The sequence below is a fragment of the Capricornis sumatraensis genome, chromosome 6, assembly GCF_032405125.1.
Source record: "Capricornis sumatraensis isolate serow.1 chromosome 6, serow.2, whole genome shotgun sequence".
In the NCBI taxonomy this organism is placed as follows: Eukaryota; Metazoa; Chordata; class Mammalia; order Artiodactyla; family Bovidae; genus Capricornis; species Capricornis sumatraensis.
In genome coordinates this window covers 31,733,342-31,742,934 of record NC_091074.1, presented here as the reverse complement: position 1 = coordinate 31,742,934, position 9,593 = coordinate 31,733,342, and positions in this window count along the sequence as shown.

Here is a 9,593-nt window from a genome sequence, read left to right as displayed (position 1 = left end):
TCCTGACCTTCTACTAGGGCCTATAGCTCCTCTAGGCCCTCCTGCGCCACCGCAGCCACTGCTCCTTGGACGTGGGTTGATCTTCCTGGCCGCCACCCCTGGCCTCAGGCACGGGGTGGCTCCTCCCGGCCCCTGACCCTGGCCTCGTACATGGGGTGGCTCCTCCAGACCATTTCCCCTGACCTCGGACATGGGGTGGCTCCTCCCGGCCGCCACCCCTGACCTCAGACGCGGGGTGGCTCCTCCAGACCATTTCCCCTGACCTCGGACATGGGGTGGCTCCTCCCGGCCGCCACCCCTGACCTCAGACGCGGGGTGGCTCCTTTCCGCCATTCCTGCACCGTCACAGCCTGGCACTCTAGGCCGCTGCCCCTGACCTCGGATGTGGGGTAGCTCCTCTCGGACTTCACAGCCGCTTTACTGTACATTAGTAACAAGCAAAAACCAAAAAACAATGCTCTTACCTCCACATTATGTATCACAGGGCCCCACGGTTCAGCTGAATACCATGACAAATTCCTGCATTTCTCTGATGAATTAAGGTGTATTTTTACTAATTGATTTTCATATATTAATAAAATTGACTGGAACCTTTTTTAAGATGAGATGTGAAACTCTAGCTATCCTTAGCAAAGATAGACTAATTTGTTAATAATTCCTATTTAGTGGGTTCAAAACTATATAAGAAAAAAATGAATGCCCCATCATCTCAGTTCTACAAACAGAGAACTACATTCTATGATGGCTTTTATATAAATAGTTCTTGTTAGCAATTTTCTATCCAAACCGAAATACATTAGACTCAAAAGCAGTGGCTGTCAAACTGTAGTGAACATGCTGCTCACTTGCGGAACCTGTCAAAATGCAGGCTCCTGTGTTCATTACCAAAGCTTCTGATTCAACAGATCTTTCATGGAGCCCCAAAATCTGGATTCTAAACAGGTACTCTTGTTAATTCTATGACTCTTGCTTCCTGGAATTACTCTGAAAAACTGTCCTGGAGAAATGCCATATCAAAATTAGCTTATCACTTAGACCCAGAAGAAGAAAGTAAAAATTATCTGGAAGAAAGGAAGACATGATGTTTTTAAAACCAAAATAAACCAATGAGAAGAAGTTGTCAGGGAAAGGGGAGATTTAATTTTAAATCAGTTTAATATTTTAGCACAATAAAATATGACTTTTCTTTGTACATAAATTTAAATAAATGTATGATTCTTTCTTTGGAGAAACAGATATTGACGATATTATTTCCTTCAACTTTTGAAAGAAATACAGATTCTTGTAAGTGATCAATTTGCTCAAGATAGCAGATGTAATAAAAAAAAAAAAGTGAACTTTGCTTAGGAAGTTCAGTGAGACCTAGTACATTTTTTGACAACAAACCTGTATACAGGAAGTCTGGTAAAGATTCATTATGTTGTGCTGTACCTGACATACTGCAGGCACAAAATAAGTTTCTTGAGTAAATATAGGCATATGTATACAGCCAACGAGGGACTAACTCATTCTATTACGGTTAACCTTTCTATTGAATGAAAAGACCAAGATAAAGAGTGTTTCTGAAAAAGCCTACTGGGAGTAAAACAAAACACATCTAAACTGAATGGATGTGTTTTGAAGTGTTAATTATTGGTTTTCATTCAACTGTCTTCTTAAAGGAAAATCTCAAGGACTCTGATGATATTATTTGTGTTTCACCTGTATTTTTTGGTAGACTTTTGCTGAGTGACGAAATAAATTCTCCAAAGCAGTTTTGATTCAGTTAAGTTTTACCTTTTTTTTTTTCCTTAGCACCAAAGCACTGCTGATGTATTAATAATTAGTATTCTGTAACTTGGGTTACATGGAACCTCACACAATACAACTTTGCACTTGAAACTCCAGAAACAGTTTATTTTAAAAGGTATGTCTCTTACATTTAAAATATCTAGTTGTTCCTATTTCATCTATATTAATTAGATTTCAGAAAGTAAGCCTTTGATAACACTGAACAAAATTAAATGAAGATTTGGTGGACGTAGTTAAAACAGATAGCCAGAGATAACAGCTTTGCAAACTGGGTAACATCTGATTAACTAAATGTTTACTGTCTCAGATTCTTAATCTTGGGAACACAGACTTGAGTGGGAAAAAAACCTACATCCTTATTTTCACCAATCTCTATCAAAACGTATTTCTTTCAGTAAAGATAGGCAGCCAGCCACAGTAGTATTAACAATTGGTAAAAAATGGAAATCACAGATTTTTTTTTAATGTTACAATTGTTGCACGTATCTCAAATATTGTGAATTGTTATCTCTGCTCCAAAATTACCAGAATTATAAATTTACTGTTTGGTTTTATACTTGGAGAAGTAGGAAGGTTCTTCAGGTAATCTGGTTTAAAAGCTAAAGTTATAAAATTTTAATTTCTTACAATAATCCCATAAAGTTTAGTTTATCTAATTCTTTATCTTCATCTTAATGAGATATATTTCATATGTAATAACATATTTCAATTGACATATATACACTGATATTTTATACATAGTTAATACTATGTATAAAATAGGTAACTAGTAAGAATCTACTGAATAGCACAGGGAACTCTGCTCAACGCTCTGTGGTGACCTAAATGGGAAGGAAATCCAACAAAGGGGATATGTACACGTATAGCCCATTCACTTCGCTGTACAGTAGAAACCAATACAATATTGTAAAGCAACTATATGCTGGTAAAAAAAAAAAAAGAAAATCGTATTATATATTTCAGCAATGGAGGTTGCTGTCTTTATTGGGAGGAAGCTAGGCTAAGTCATCTAAAGTTTCCAAAGGGAGTCTGTTCTCTTTACCCACTGAGTGAAGTCGCTCAGTCGTGTCTGACTCTTTGCGACCCCGTGGACTGTAGCCTACCAGGCTTCTCCATCCATGGGATTCTCCAGGCAAGAATACTGGAGTGGGTTACCATTTCCTTCTCCAGGGGATCTTCCTGACCCAGGGGTCAAACCCGAGTCTCCCGCATTGGAGGCAGATGGTTTAACCTCTGAGCTACCAGGGAAGCCCTTTACCCACTAAAGTTTTCATTAAAAAAAAAGAAATTAGAAGTGGGGGACTTCCCTGACGGCCCAGTGGTTAACACTTCACCTTTCAGTGTAGCGGGTGTGGGTTTGATCTCTGGTCAGGAAGCTAAGATCCCACATGCCTCATGGCCAAAAAACCAAAACATAACAAATTCAATAAACATTTTTTAAGTGGTCCATATTTTAAAACTCCTAAAATAATTTTAGAAGTGAAATAAGCAACATAAAAGCAAAATAGAGAAAGGGAATCAAGGTGGTGGAATATGAGGATGGATGTGGGGCTCACCTCCCCCCACAAACACATCCAAACTACATGTATATGCAAGAATTGTTCTGAAATTCTCATGCAACGCTAACTAGGAAGTGGCAGGAAAATGCCTATACAACTACAACTAAGGCTGCAAGAAAGACACCTACATAAGTGGGTAGAATTGGAAGGAAAACGTTGCGACCTGTGCCCCTTGGAGGGTACTAAGAGGAAAAGGGAGATTACACAGGCAGACGCTTACCTTTTGGAGTAAGGAGGGGAAGACCCACAGACCTGGCATCCCAATCTTGGGGTCCTACATGGAGTAGAGAAGCCCCTTGGCTGCTTGGAGAAATGCCAAGACAGACAGAAAAGCTGGAGAGGCCTGGACTCCACTGGTGAGGAGTGCACAGGTGCTGGCTTGCCAACAGAGCAAAGAGAGTCTGCCTTAGTGGGTGCTACCTCACCGCATTCCCCTGTCCCAGCTGAATGGACACCACGGCCCTGCTCACTCCACCCCACAGCATGGCACTGGATCTAGGGCAACTGGTTCCTGGGAAAAGACTCCACCTAGGGGTGCAAAGGCAAACTGGGGGGGCTCAGATGAGGTTCAAGTAGGGCAGTGGCAGCCACTGTTAGTGGTGACTCAAATAGCACCCCAGAAGCAGTCCAGACTTCTGACAGAATTCCTGTAACCAATACACTGTGACCCCCCCACTGCAGTCGCAGCTAAGCAAGTGCTCCCAGCACTGCCCACTCCATGCCGCAACACAGCACTAGATCTCTGCACTTGTGGTAGATCTCAGGGTCTACCATAACAGGGGCAAAGACGCAACCTTGGGCTGCATCTGAGCAGAGCTACAGACACATATACAGGCAGCACATCTTACCTCTATAAGCACACAGTTAGTTAGTTAAGTCGCTCAGTCATGTCCAACTCTTTGCAACCCCGTGGACTGTAGCCCACCAGGCTCCTCCGTTCATGGGATTCTCCAGGCAAGAGTACTGGAGTGGGTTGCCATTTCCTTCTCCAGAGGATCTTCCTGACCCAGGGCTCGAACCCAGGTCTGCCGCATTAGGCAGACACTTTAACGTCTGAGCCACCACGGAAGCCCTATAAGCACATAAGCCCCACTTATTTCAGCACTCCCCTCTTTTGGGGCAAAGGCCTCAGTGGAGGGAGAAGAAAACACACACTTAAAGGGAACAGAACCAGCTCAGGCCCAATCGTCTGGGCACCTGCTCTATCAATTGGGAGCAGACCCTGCCCCTGACAGGGCAGTGATGGCCAGTGAGCAGAGAGAAGTCCTGCCGCACACCACACAGACTCTTGCTCCTCCAACACCAGCCACATGCCATACCAAGGTGATAGTGGACAGCACAAGCTGAGAAAAATGTGACTCCTGTCCATGTTAAACCTAGCCCTCACCAAAGACACTGGGCACACACAGTCTACATAAGGACACTTTCACATGAAAATGCCCCTTCAAGACCACAATAGATAAATGTTTCACCTAAATCCATAGAGACAGAGATGGCTAAGTGAAAAGGAAAAGAAAACTTCTGAAAAAAATGATGAAACTGGTAGATAATTAGTCTACCAGACAAGTTCAAAACATTGGTAATAAAAGAGACAACTGAATTAGGTGACAGAATTTATCTAAGCACAAGTTATTTTAACAAGGAACTAGAGACTATAAAGAAAACCAAATCTAAAATAGGTAACTGAATTATCCATTTTTGATAAGGGCTTCCCTGGTGGCTCAGATGGTAAGGAATCTGTCTGCAGTGTGGAAGACCCAGGTTCAGTCCCTGGATTAGGAAGATACCCTGGAGAAGAGAACAGCAGCCTGCTCCAGTGTTCTTACCTGGAGAATTCCATGGACAGAGGAGCCTGGCCAGCTACAGTCCATGGGGTCACAAACAGTCAGACGTGACTGGGCGACTAACACACACATTTCTGATAAAGCACGCTAGCAGTACTGAATCACAGACTAAATGACATGGAAGAAAGCATGAGTGACCTGGAAGACAGAATAATGGAAATCACCCAATCAGAACAGCAGACAGAAAGCCAAATGAAAACAAAAACAAAGCAACATACAAGATCTATGGTATAACATAAAAAGTGCCAACATTCACACTACAGAGGTTCTAGAAGAAAGAAGAGGATCAAAAACCTATTTAAAGAAATTATGACTAAAACCTTCACAAACCTAAATACCCTTATACAGGATTCTCTTATACAGGAATCACACAGGGTCCCAAGCAAGAAGAACCCCAGCAGATTCACACCAAGACACAACATAATTAAAACGGCATGCATCAGAGAGAGAATTCTAAAGGCAGCAAGGGAAAAATAAATAGTCATATACAAAGGAACCACCATAAGGCTATCAGCTGATTTCTCTGCAGAAAGTTTGCAGGTCAGAAGGGAGGGCATTATACATTCAAAATCCTGAAAGGGAAAAAACCCTGCAACTTAGGATACTCTACACAGCAAGATTATCATTTAAAATAGGAGAGATAAAGACCTCAGACAAGTAGAAACTAAAAGAATCCAGCAATATGAAATCTAAAAGAAAAGTTAAAAGAAATGTCAAAAAATCCACTCTAAATGGAAAATAAGTAAGAAAATATAGGAAAAGGAAAATCCCAATAAGAAAGGCAAATATAAGGACAAGGATCACTTAAAGAAGGCAGTACATAGATCAAAACAGAAGCAAAAATTTGTAACAGCAACTATAATTGCAATCAACAGTAAAGGGTAAGCATGAAGATGTAAAATATGACTTCAAAAACACAAAATGTGGGGGGGGGGTAAAAAATGTAGATCTTTTCAGTTTAAAACAAGTAGATACAACTATGAACCAATATATATGAACCCATAGTACCCATAAATCAAAAACCTACAAAAGATACACAAAAACCAAAAAGAAAGGAATTTAAGCACACTAAAAAAGAAAATTATCAAACCACAATGGGAGAAACGAAAAGTGAACACTGAAGAACTACAAAAACAACTGGAAAAGAAAGTAACAAAATAAGTACATACCTATCAATAATTACTTTAAATGTCAATGGACTAAATGCTCTCATCAAAACACAAAGGGTGGGCTCTCACATTAGAAGAATTAATACTATTAAAATGGACATACTACCCAAAGCAACCTACAGATTTAATGCAATCCCTACCAAAATACCTGTGACATTTTTCACAGAACTAGAAAAATAATCCTAAAATTAACATGGAACCACAAAAGAATATGGAACCCAAATTGCCAAAGCAATTCTGAGAAAAAAGAACAAAGCTGAAGGTATTACCCTCCAGGACCTCAGACTCTACCACAAAGCTACAGTCAAAACAGCATGGTACTGGCACAGATCAATGGAAGAGAATACAGAGCCCAGATATAAACCCATGCAGTTAGGGTCACTTAATCTATGTATGACTCGGAGAAGGCAATGGCACCCCACTCCGGTACTCTTGCCTGGAAAATCCCATGGACGAAGGAGCCTGGTAAGCTGCAGTCCACGGGGTCGCTAAGAGTCGGGCACGACTGAGCAACTTCACTTTCACTTTTCACTTTCATGCATTGGAGAAGGAAATGGCAACCCACTCCAGTACTCTTGCCTGGAGAATCCTAGGGACGGCAGAGCCTGGTGGGCTGCCGTCTATGGGGTCACACAGAGTCGGACACAACTTAAGCGACTTAGCAGCAGTAGCAGCAGCAGCAATCTATGACAAAGGAGACAAGAATATGCAGTGGAGAAAAGACAGTCTTTTTAATAAGTGTGTATGTTTGAGTGTATTAGTTGCTCAGTTGTGCCCGACTCTTAGAGACCCCATGGACTGCAGCCCACCAGGCTCCTCTGTCCATGGGATTTTCCAGGCAAAAGTACTGGACTGGTTTGCCATTTCCTTCTCCAGGGGATCTTCCCAACCCAGGGATTGAACCTGGGTCTCCTGCACTGCAGGAAGATTCTTTACCAACTGAGCTACCAGGGAAGTCCCTTTAATAAGTGGTAGTGGAGAAAATGGGCTGCTATAGGTAAAACAACGAGATTGAACATTTTCTCACACTATTACAAATATAAGCTCAAAATAGATTTTAAAGAACTAAATGTAAGACCGGAAACCATAAAACTAAAAGAAACATAGAAAGACACTCTTTGACATAAAACAGCAATATTTTTTGCTTTCTCCTAAGGCAAACAAGGAATGATTCTAAAGCTGAAACTCCAGTACTTTGGTCACCTCATTCGACGAGTTGACTCATTGGAAAAGACTCTGATGCTGGGAGGGATTGGGGGCAGGAGGAGAAGGGGACGACAGAGGATGAGATGGCTGGATGGCATCACTGACTCGATGGATGTGAGTCTGAGTGAACTCTGGGAGTTGGTGATGGACAGGGAGGCCTGGCATGCTGCAATTCATGGGGTCACAAAGAGTGGGACACGACTGAGTGACTGAACTGAACTGAACTGAAACAAAAGCAAACAAAACAAAATAAACAAAAGCAAAAATAAACAATAAACAAATGGGACCTAATTAAACTTAAAGCTTCTGCAGAGCAAAGGAAACCATCAAGAAAATGAAAAGACAGCCTACTGAATGGAAGTAAATATTTGCAAATGATGTGACTGACAAGGAGTCAAAATCCAAAATATACAATCAGCTCATACAACTCAACATCAAAAAACAATCCAATCAAAAAATCAGCAGGATTTGAATTCCTATGGGTAGGAATGTAAATTGGTGCAGCCACTATAAAGAAGAGCATGGAGGTTCCTTAGAAAAATTATAAATAGAACTACTTTATGACCCTGCAGTTCAGCGGTAAAGAATCCACCTGCAATGCAGGAGATACGGGAGTCATGGGTTTGATCCCTGGGTCAGGAAGATCCCCTGAAGGAAGAAATGGCAATCCACTTCAGAATTCTTGCCTGGAAAATCCCATGGACAGAGGAGCCTGCTGGGCTACAATCCATAGGGTCGAAAAGAGTCAGACATGCATGCACACACACACATGTGACCTGACAATGCAACTCCTGGGTATATATCCAGAAAAAGTGAAAACACTAATTCAAAAAGATACACGCAACCCAACGTTCGTAGCCACACTGTTTACAGTAGCCGAGACAAAGCAGCAACCCAAGTGCCCATCAACAGGTGACTGAATTAAGAAGGTGTGCCCTACATATACAATGGAGTATTAGTTAACCATAAAAGAATGAAATACTGCCTGCCACCTGCATGGACCTGCAGTATATTATATTAGTACTTGGTGGAAGTAAGTCAGAGAAAGACAAATACTATGATATCGTTTATATGTGGAATCAAATAATACAAATGCATTTATATGTGAAACAGAAACAGACTCACGGACATAGAAAACAAACTTGTGGTTACCAAAGAGGAAAGGACTGGAGGACGTAACAGATTAAGGGTCTGGAATTACCAAACTACTATAAGTGAAACAGTTAAGCAACAAGGATATACTGTGTGGCACAGGGAATTATACCCATTAACTTAAAACAACCAATAATGGCATATGATGCAAAAATACTGAATCACTATACTGTACACTTGACTAACATAATATTTTAAGTCAACTATACTTCCAATAAAAACAAGAGCAAAATAAAATGTAGCTTCTTACAAGGATAACTTATTTTAAAATTCCAAAAATTATTAACTATATAAATATACCAACTATCTTTAGTAGTACTCAATTGTTTCTTTTTAAATATTTTATTTAGTGGAAATAAGTTTACCATTATAATGACATTCCCATTACTTGGTTCTTATTGTTAACACAATATTGAGTACTATTTTTACATAGTTATTGGATAACAAGATTTTATAATTCTCTCAAGAAAAATGAATGATATACTGAAGGTACAAAAATTCTATTAGTAAATTATTCATATATATTTTAGATCTTCAAAGAAAGGAACATTTTTAAAACCTGTAAGTGATGACATATACGGCTTATAGTAATTAGCAATAATAATTCAGTAATAAATAATCTGAAGCATCACGAGTTCTCAGTTTTCTTTAAATTGATTTATTATATTTGTGTACCTTTTATCTCCATGTAAGGTATGTATATGACCTGATTAAATGTTCCAAAAAAGGAATATGGGGCATGATTTGTGAAACAAGTCATCCGTTGATGGGCACTTGGGTTGCCTCTTTGTCTCGGCTACTGTAAACCGTGTGGCTGTGAACAATGGGTTGCATGTATCTGTTTTCCTCAGGGTCCTCTTTTTAGACAGCAA